This window comes from Amphiura filiformis, chromosome 18, assembly GCF_039555335.1.
Source record: "Amphiura filiformis chromosome 18, Afil_fr2py, whole genome shotgun sequence".
NCBI lineage: Eukaryota > Metazoa > Echinodermata > Ophiuroidea > Amphilepidida > Amphiuridae > Amphiura > Amphiura filiformis.
Genome location: NC_092645.1, coordinates 33304872 through 33312892, shown reverse-complemented (window position 1 = coordinate 33312892; position 8021 = coordinate 33304872). Strand labels below are relative to the sequence as shown.

The following is an 8021-nucleotide window of genomic DNA, read 5'->3' as shown; positions in this document are numbered from 1 at the left end:
GCGATTAGATAGTTTGGATTTTCTTCCAATAATAATGTCGGTAAATTTCGGATGATGTCGGTAAATTTAGGTAATTTCCAAAATTGCTTTAATATAAATAATGGAAAGACGACATTGATATTTTCCAATTCACCTGGATCTGGAATATTGCATGATGGTCCTGAGAAACCAGATGGACAGATGCAGAAGTCTCCAGGCACGCAAACACCACCGTTATCACAGGAGGGAGTGCATTCTGTATAGCAAATAAATGTGAATTCAAAAGGATTAGAAACATATTTTTTGAGATGAAGATGGAGGTAGAGTAATATTGTATTGACCAGTTATCAGAAACAATGTCGTCGTCCATGGGTATGTTCCAATATGGCGTCTAAAATGGTTTTACAATCTTATATAAACTTGCGTATTTTTCCCTCCAAAGTACCGTTCACCATGACTCACAGATATGTACAAACATTATGCACCAAAATGACCGCTAATATGGTAAAACGGCTCCTCACGTGATCCAAAATGATAGAAACTATCTTTTCGTATTTCTCTTATCAAATTTCCATTGAAAGGGGAAGTACGGCTAAAACACAATTTATTTATTTTGCTTTTTTGCACCTCATTGTTTTGACTTTAGTCATGTAAACAATCTCCATAAATACATTGATGACATGACATGTAATATCTCCCAATTCACCTGGATCTGGAATATTGCATGATGGGCCTGAGAAACCAGATTGACAGACGCAGATGTCTCCAGTCACACAACCACCACCGTTTTCACAAGAAGGGATACACTCTGTAAGACAAATACATGTGGATTTATGATAATTTGGCCGTTATCTTGATACGAAGATGAGAATACGGAAAATTCACCAAGCCCAGTGCATAAGTCAAGATAATCGAGTTGGGCATTTTGGTGGAGAGTCCGCCGGCCTAGTCGACACCAAAGTGCACACACTCATAGTCAAGTGTGATTATCTTGACGTATGAACAAATGCAAAGTAATTATATATTATACCCTTCGTAAAAACAATATATATTTTAATTCCTGATATTCTGTTTTTAAGGTAACAATTCTGGTCACAGACTCAGTCGCGTACGATAGTCTATTGACAACAACTAACTCGCGCTCTCAAATGCCAGTAGAACTGGGTCATGCATGTTATGTGCGTTCCATATTTGGATATGAAGAGGAAGGCGGTACCATTTCATAGTGCAGTTACGTCCACGGCAAATTCACCGTGACCTTTCCAGCCATAAACCCGCTTATTGAAGATTAAACCGATATATGCAGTATTAAACCATTATAATTATAGTAATCTATTGTCCAATGCAAATTTATTACCACCTGGTAATATTAATCCAATGAGCGACCGAATTGTCCGCTACGGACGACTAATCCAATCGATAATGGCGCTATTGACATGTACGAGCGGAGCTCCACTGACCGAGTTTTGGGGTATTTTTCACTGGTTTGCAGCTGTTTGCTGTCATTTACTCATCAAGGAGGACCACCGTTATTATAAGGACTATGCCAATTATTTAAAGATTGACATGTAGAGAATAAGCCATACTTGATTAAAAGAAACTACTAAATTTGTACCTATGACGGTTTTATGACACCAATCTTCCAAATACGACAAAGCCATGGCTGCCCGGTGAAGCAAAATGTGCATTGGAATAACACGGCGAGTTTGGATAGATGGTAGGATTTCTTTTAATAAAATGTATGTTCCCCGTTATTAAAGCTTGTACCGGGTTGAAGATTCAGATATTTGGAGAGGAATAAGTAATTGAAACATAGAGCAAGTACTAAAATCATAGCTTTTATACTTTTTGATATATGATGCTAACTAGTTCATCCCCTATAGCTACAACACAGCGCTACCAGTAGGGTTCAATTGCCTATTGTGAGTGCCCCTGTGTTGTGTGCATACATGTAGTTAACAATAAATGCATGATGTTTCTTTAAAACTTGCAATTCTGTTACATTATTACGAGGGTCATTCAAAACGTTCTACCTTCATCATTGTATCTCTTTATCTTACGGGTCAGGATATTGAAATTACCCATGGTTATACTCTTAAATCGTGGCTTTAAAATAATTTATAAAAAAATATTTGATTAAAATGTGTTGATTAAAGTGAATATAGATTTGGTACGTCAGAAACAGTCTGAAAAATATATGCTAATTTTGATTAGAAATATTGCCAACATCTACCCGGAAATCATTACGGATTTATTTCTGAAAATGATTAAATTGTTTTATTTTTGTTCAATTTTGCACAACAAAACCGATATATGTTCAAAAAGGCCTTCGTATTGACCATTTTCCATAGGTTTTGATTTCTATCGGGTGAGCACTTGTTGGTTCAAGTCATATTAATTGGTTCATTTGTTAAAATCAAATAAGTCTTATGCAAAGTTTTTGTATTTTGTAAATGCACAACATATTATTAACAAACTGTTTATCTTATTTCCACCTCAAGATGCATCCATTGCTTAAAATAAGACGTAATTACGAATGACCCTTAAACGTGGTCTAGTCAAAATCTGGCAAATTTCAATAACATTTGTGTGTCTGTTGATTCGATGTTTTCTTCTCATATAAAACTTTTTGTTTTGAAGTCCTAAAGCATGTCAGGGAGCTTAAATGGGATCAAAATATTTATCCTGAGTAAGCAGTTTCACAACCGCACTTTGAAAACATTTATATGGTCATTATTCAAAGCTACAATATTATGCTTACTAAACTTTTGGCTTCCGTTTTAACTGTTTCCGATGTAACAAATCTGTATTCGCTATAACCAACATATCTTAACCAAAAATCACATTTTCCTGATATAACTTTTATATTGTAGCTTAGATTTAAGAGTATAAGATATCACACCACTAAATAAATCCCCATAAAGATGTGTACTAAATTTGCCTCAAGAAAACGTCGTTTTTTCTTCGCAAGAGCGACTCAGTTCTTAGCGACAGCTATGATGGTTGAAATCAGCCCTAGCCTGATCCCTCTGACTGGGAAAAATATTGGTTGACCGTCATTATTTTACCTACAAAATCATGCCAGTGTTTCTGTATAGAAAAGACTACTTAAATCATTAAAAAAATACTCGACCTCTCCCATTTGTGGTACACTTGCATGATTTGATATTACTAACCATGACCAATCCAAATTTAGCCAAAGTTATGCAAATTTCTCCTTATTTTAATGCTTAGTTTAGGCCATCCATGGGTTTTTCTGAGAAATGCATTCAGGACACACAACCGTATAATAATCATTAGCAATTTCAAATGCCTGGTAAGTAGGATAATAGAGATGTGTGGATGGAGGTAGAACTTTTTGAATGACCCTCGTGTTAACTCCTTTTACCGTGTTGCTATATATTTGCCTCCGGGCCGAATGGGTGCATTCCCCTCAACAGGTGGAGTGTAGCCTGCAGCCCCCCCCCCCCCCCACCACAACCACAACCCTTGCATACGCTACTGCAGCGACTTTCAATAGTTTCAATAGTAATTGCCTGACTTTGATTGTAAGGGGGTGTATTTCTAGACACGAAGCGCATAGCATTATTGTGAAGCAACAGGCATGCAGCGTTATCTAGCATCAGAACGTGACATCTTGCTTGCTTGCTTATGTCGACTTGTCTAGTCGGACTCCGCTGATGGCTCTCCACACAACTCTGTTCTGCATGCAGTTCCTAATGTCTTGTCTCTCTAGTCCAGTATCCTCGATTAGTTGCTTAATGTAGTCCTTCCGTGGTGGTCTTTTGCCATGCGTAGGCTGCCACAGCAAAACTCTGGAAGCTGCCTCTGTTTCACTTCTGGCACAGTGTCCAGCAAATCTCAGCCTTTTTGTTTTCAGCCTTTCGGAGATTGGGAGAGATTGCCGTACATCTCCTTATTGGTGGTGAGCAACTGCCAGGTAACACTAAGTGCTTTTTTCAGTAGTCTTGTGTAACAACCACCAAGCGCCTTCCTAAACTTTGATGTAATTGTCAGGTTTCTGCACCATACATCAGAACTGATTCGACTGTGGTGGTGAAAAGCTTGGTTTTAAGATTTCTAGACAGGCTGCTCTTCCATATCTTGCTCATGCTATTGCAGGCCCTCCATGCCTGGGCTTTCCTGATGTTAAAATCCTTTTCACTGCTGCCAATCCAAGCCCCAAGGTATTTGAAATCGTCAACTACTTCAAGCGCTCTTCCCTCAAGTGTTCGGATTGGGGATGCAGCCATATTGCAAACCATTGCCTTGGTTTTCTTGGCCTTCATGCTGAGACCGACTCAGTAATAAGTGCTGTAGTCTCAACAAGATGTAGTAGCTCTTCGGCATCACTGAGACTGTCGGCCAATAGTGCTATGTCATCAGCGAAGTCGAGGTCTGTAATTGTTTGCGGGCCTATCCTCCGACAGAACGTGACATAAACCGATTCTATTGTCATGCCTCGTGCAGTATTATATAAAAAGGGGGGGTCGAAGACTCGATTTACAGAAATAACAGGACTGTTTTCAATACAAATAGGCACTACAGGTGTATAGCTAATGTAATAATAAGCTGATTCATCATGCCACCAATAATTAACCAGACCTTGCGTGTGTATTTTGTTGTTGTTGTTGTTGTTGTTGTTGTTTTCATTATATAGGCTTTCTTGAGCCGAGTTGAAGTAGATCGCTTAGCACCCTATAATAAAGTATGCATTTACTGAGCGATTAACATTCTCTGCACCACATTTGTAATCTCCTGCACCGTCTTTTTCAAGATGCATTCATTAATATTCCCTGTGCGTAGCCATGTAAAACCATCAGGCTTATTTTATGTACTACCGGGTACAGTTTTAGCACTTGATTGCAACTGGAAAATTGGCAATTAATAGAACTTTTCTCAAAAAAAGTTGAGATTTTTATACCACTGGAAACCTCTGGTTACATAATATTTAAGTATCAAATATTTCTTGCATATTAATTCGTTTAGCAAAAATATCGTGATTTCTCAATTTACCTGGATCTGGAATATTGCATGATGGTCCTGAGAAACCAGAAGGACAGACGCAGAAATCTCCAGTCGCACAAAAGCCACCGTTATCACAGGAGGGAGTGCATACTGTAAGACATATCAATATAAATTCATAAGGATTCGGGGCATGATCTTGAGTTTAAAATGAGAGTATGATAAGATTGACCAGTTTGGTATTTCCCGAAAACCGTTGCAAAGAAACCGGAATTACGTTATCGTCTCTACTGAACAACAAGAATTAATAGGTACATTTTCACGGGAAAATTTTCTGGACACGTGACACATATGGGCGCAGACATATTAGCATTATGGAATGTGACCCCGAGCACAGCGGGTGGTCTTCCAATGTATTTGAATAGGAGGAATTCCTCCTTTGATGCAAAATAAGTAACTTGTCGCAAGCTAAAATATTATGGTAAGAGTTTCCGTAGATAAATATTTTTTCCGTAGGTAGATATTTTTGATATTACGTTTTGATGATACTGTGAAGAAATTAAGATTGCATGATATTCAATAAATTTGCAATACACGAATTTGCTATATCGAAATTGCGGCCAAGAATACTATTCCAAATCAAAATTACTAAGACTTGAATAGCGAGGTCACCGCCGGGGGTCAGAGATCAAGCTCGAGGTTACACTTACATTGATACGCATTGGTCACGTGTCCAGAAAATTTTCCCGTGAAAATATACCCATAATGTTGACTGCTGAATTAGCGAAAGGGTCACTTTATTAATATCAAATTTGAAAACACGTGCAAGATGGTATGATGTCAAAATAGATTAGAATAATTCTATTAAAATCAGAACGACACGACGCCTTCGTTAAGGTCGTCGTTTTCACCTCATTATGACATTTTTGTTGTAATATTATCAAATTTCATCCGTAGGGATCGGTTTTATAGTAAATATTTGCCTTACCTAATTGTAAATTCAACTGTAACTTCTTAATGCATGAAATAATGACAAACATCACTTACTCGTTGTATCATCATCTTTGATGCAAATAGTCGTCGTAATGAGGCAAGGTGCAAGGCTCCCTGTTGAAGCAGCTGTAAGAGTTACTTCAAAGCATTCGGTTTCTTCAACATCCGTGTCTCCGACTATAACTACGTCAAACGTGTTCTCGTTTACACCGCTTCCCAATGTAACGTCACTCGGCAATGTATAGTCACTGCTTTCTGTATTGATGTTTTGCAATAAACCAATAGCTAGAAGAAAAATACAGATTAATGAAAGTAAATCTGAAACCATCATTGGCACGAAAATGTTGTTAAAAACTAGACCCTTTCGCTTAGTATTTTATGTTAAAACACTATCAAACAACATTCTCTATGACAAGTTCAAATAAACTTGTTCTTGTTGCATTCACTTACTTATTGTTGAAGCTGCGGTTCCGTCTCCAGTTCGAACTACATTGACTGCTAGATTTTGGTTTGCATCACTTTCTACGACACAGTAAAAATCTCGTTCAAATTTGTAAACACCTGCATTGAGAAGATGGTATGATGCCAAAATATATTAGAATATAATTTATTAAAATAAGAACGACACGACGCCTTCGTTAAGGTTGTCGTCTACATATTTCACATCACCAAATAATGTCTCTTGAGGCCTTCCGTCCCGATTTGTAGTGTGTTTATATTGTGAATACTGAGACAAACCTATCAATCAATACTAAAAACCAAACAAATTGGGCAGAATTGATGAAAAGTTTGTGCCATGTTTTAAATGTATGCTTGAATCTGAGCGTGTGCCAAAATTGAGAAAGATTCTGGGTTTTTATTCAGATGCTTAATTTATTTTTCAAGCCGCAAGCTTCAGTAAAATCACGGATGGTGCTATTCTGAAATGGGGCGAACTAATTTGATAGTCTTTGCATGGCGAAGAACTATTTGTTTGTGGGGCATCTGAAAAGACTGCTTTAAGATCACTGAAATTGACCAAGTTCCAAGACTAAAAAGTATATTTTGGGGTATGATGCTTCAAAATGGTATATTTTCTCTCATTATGACATTTTTGTTGTAATATTATCAAATTTCATCCGTAGGGATCGGTTTTATAGTAAATATTTGCCTTACCTAATTGTAATTTCAACTGTAACTTCTTAATGCATGAAATAATGACAAACATCACTTACTCGTTGTATCATCATCTTTGATGCAAATAGTCGTCGTAATGAGGCAAGGTGCAATGCTCCCTGTTGAAGCAGCTGTAAGAGTTACTTCAAAGCATTCGGTTTCTTCAACATCCGTGTCTCCGACTATAACTACGTCAAACGTGTTCTCGTTTACACCGCTTCCCAATGTAACGTCACTCGGCAATGTATAGTCACTGCTTTCTGTATTGATGTTTTGCAATAAACCAATAGCTAGAAGAAAAATACAGATTAATGAAAGTAAATCTGAAACCATCATTGGCACGAAAATGTTGTTAAAAACTAGACCCTTTCGCTTAGTATTTTATGTTAAAACACTATCAAACAACATTCTCTATGACAAGTTCAAATAAACTTGTTCTTGTTGCATTCACTTACTTATTGTTGAAGCTGCGGTTCCGTCTCCAGTTCGAACTACATTGACTGCTAGATTTTGGTTTGCATCACTTTCTACGACACAGTAAAAATCTCGTTCAAATTTGTAAACACCTGCATTGAGAAGATGGTATGATGCCAAAATATATTAGAATATAATTTATTAAAATAAGAACGACACGACGCCTTCGTTAAGGTTGTCGTCTACATATTTCACATCACCAAATAATGTCTCTTGAGGCCTTCCGTCCCGATTTGTAGTGTGTTTATATTGTGAATACTGAGACAAACCTATCAATCAATACTAAAAACCAAGCAAATTGGGCAGAATTGATGAAAAGTTTGTGCCATGTTTTAAATGTATGCTTGAATCTGAGCGTGTGCCAAAATTGAGAAAGATTCTGGGTTTTTATTCAGATGCTTAATTTATTTTTCAAGCCGCAAGCTTCAGTAAAATCACGGATGGTGCTATTCTGA

At 37.3% G+C, this 8021-nt stretch overlaps 1 long non-coding RNA gene across 1 annotated transcript; it reads right to left on the bottom strand.

Moving 5' to 3' along the window:
• Positions 1-133: 133 nt before the first annotated feature.
• LOC140139470 (uncharacterized) lies at positions 134-5097 on the bottom strand. The gene is made up of 3 exons (XR_011857135.1): positions 4996-5097; positions 686-787; positions 134-235 (listed from the first exon to the last, which is right to left on the bottom strand). It is a non-coding gene; the product is annotated as an uncharacterized lncRNA (long non-coding RNA).
• Positions 5098-8021: the final 2924 nt, after the last annotated feature.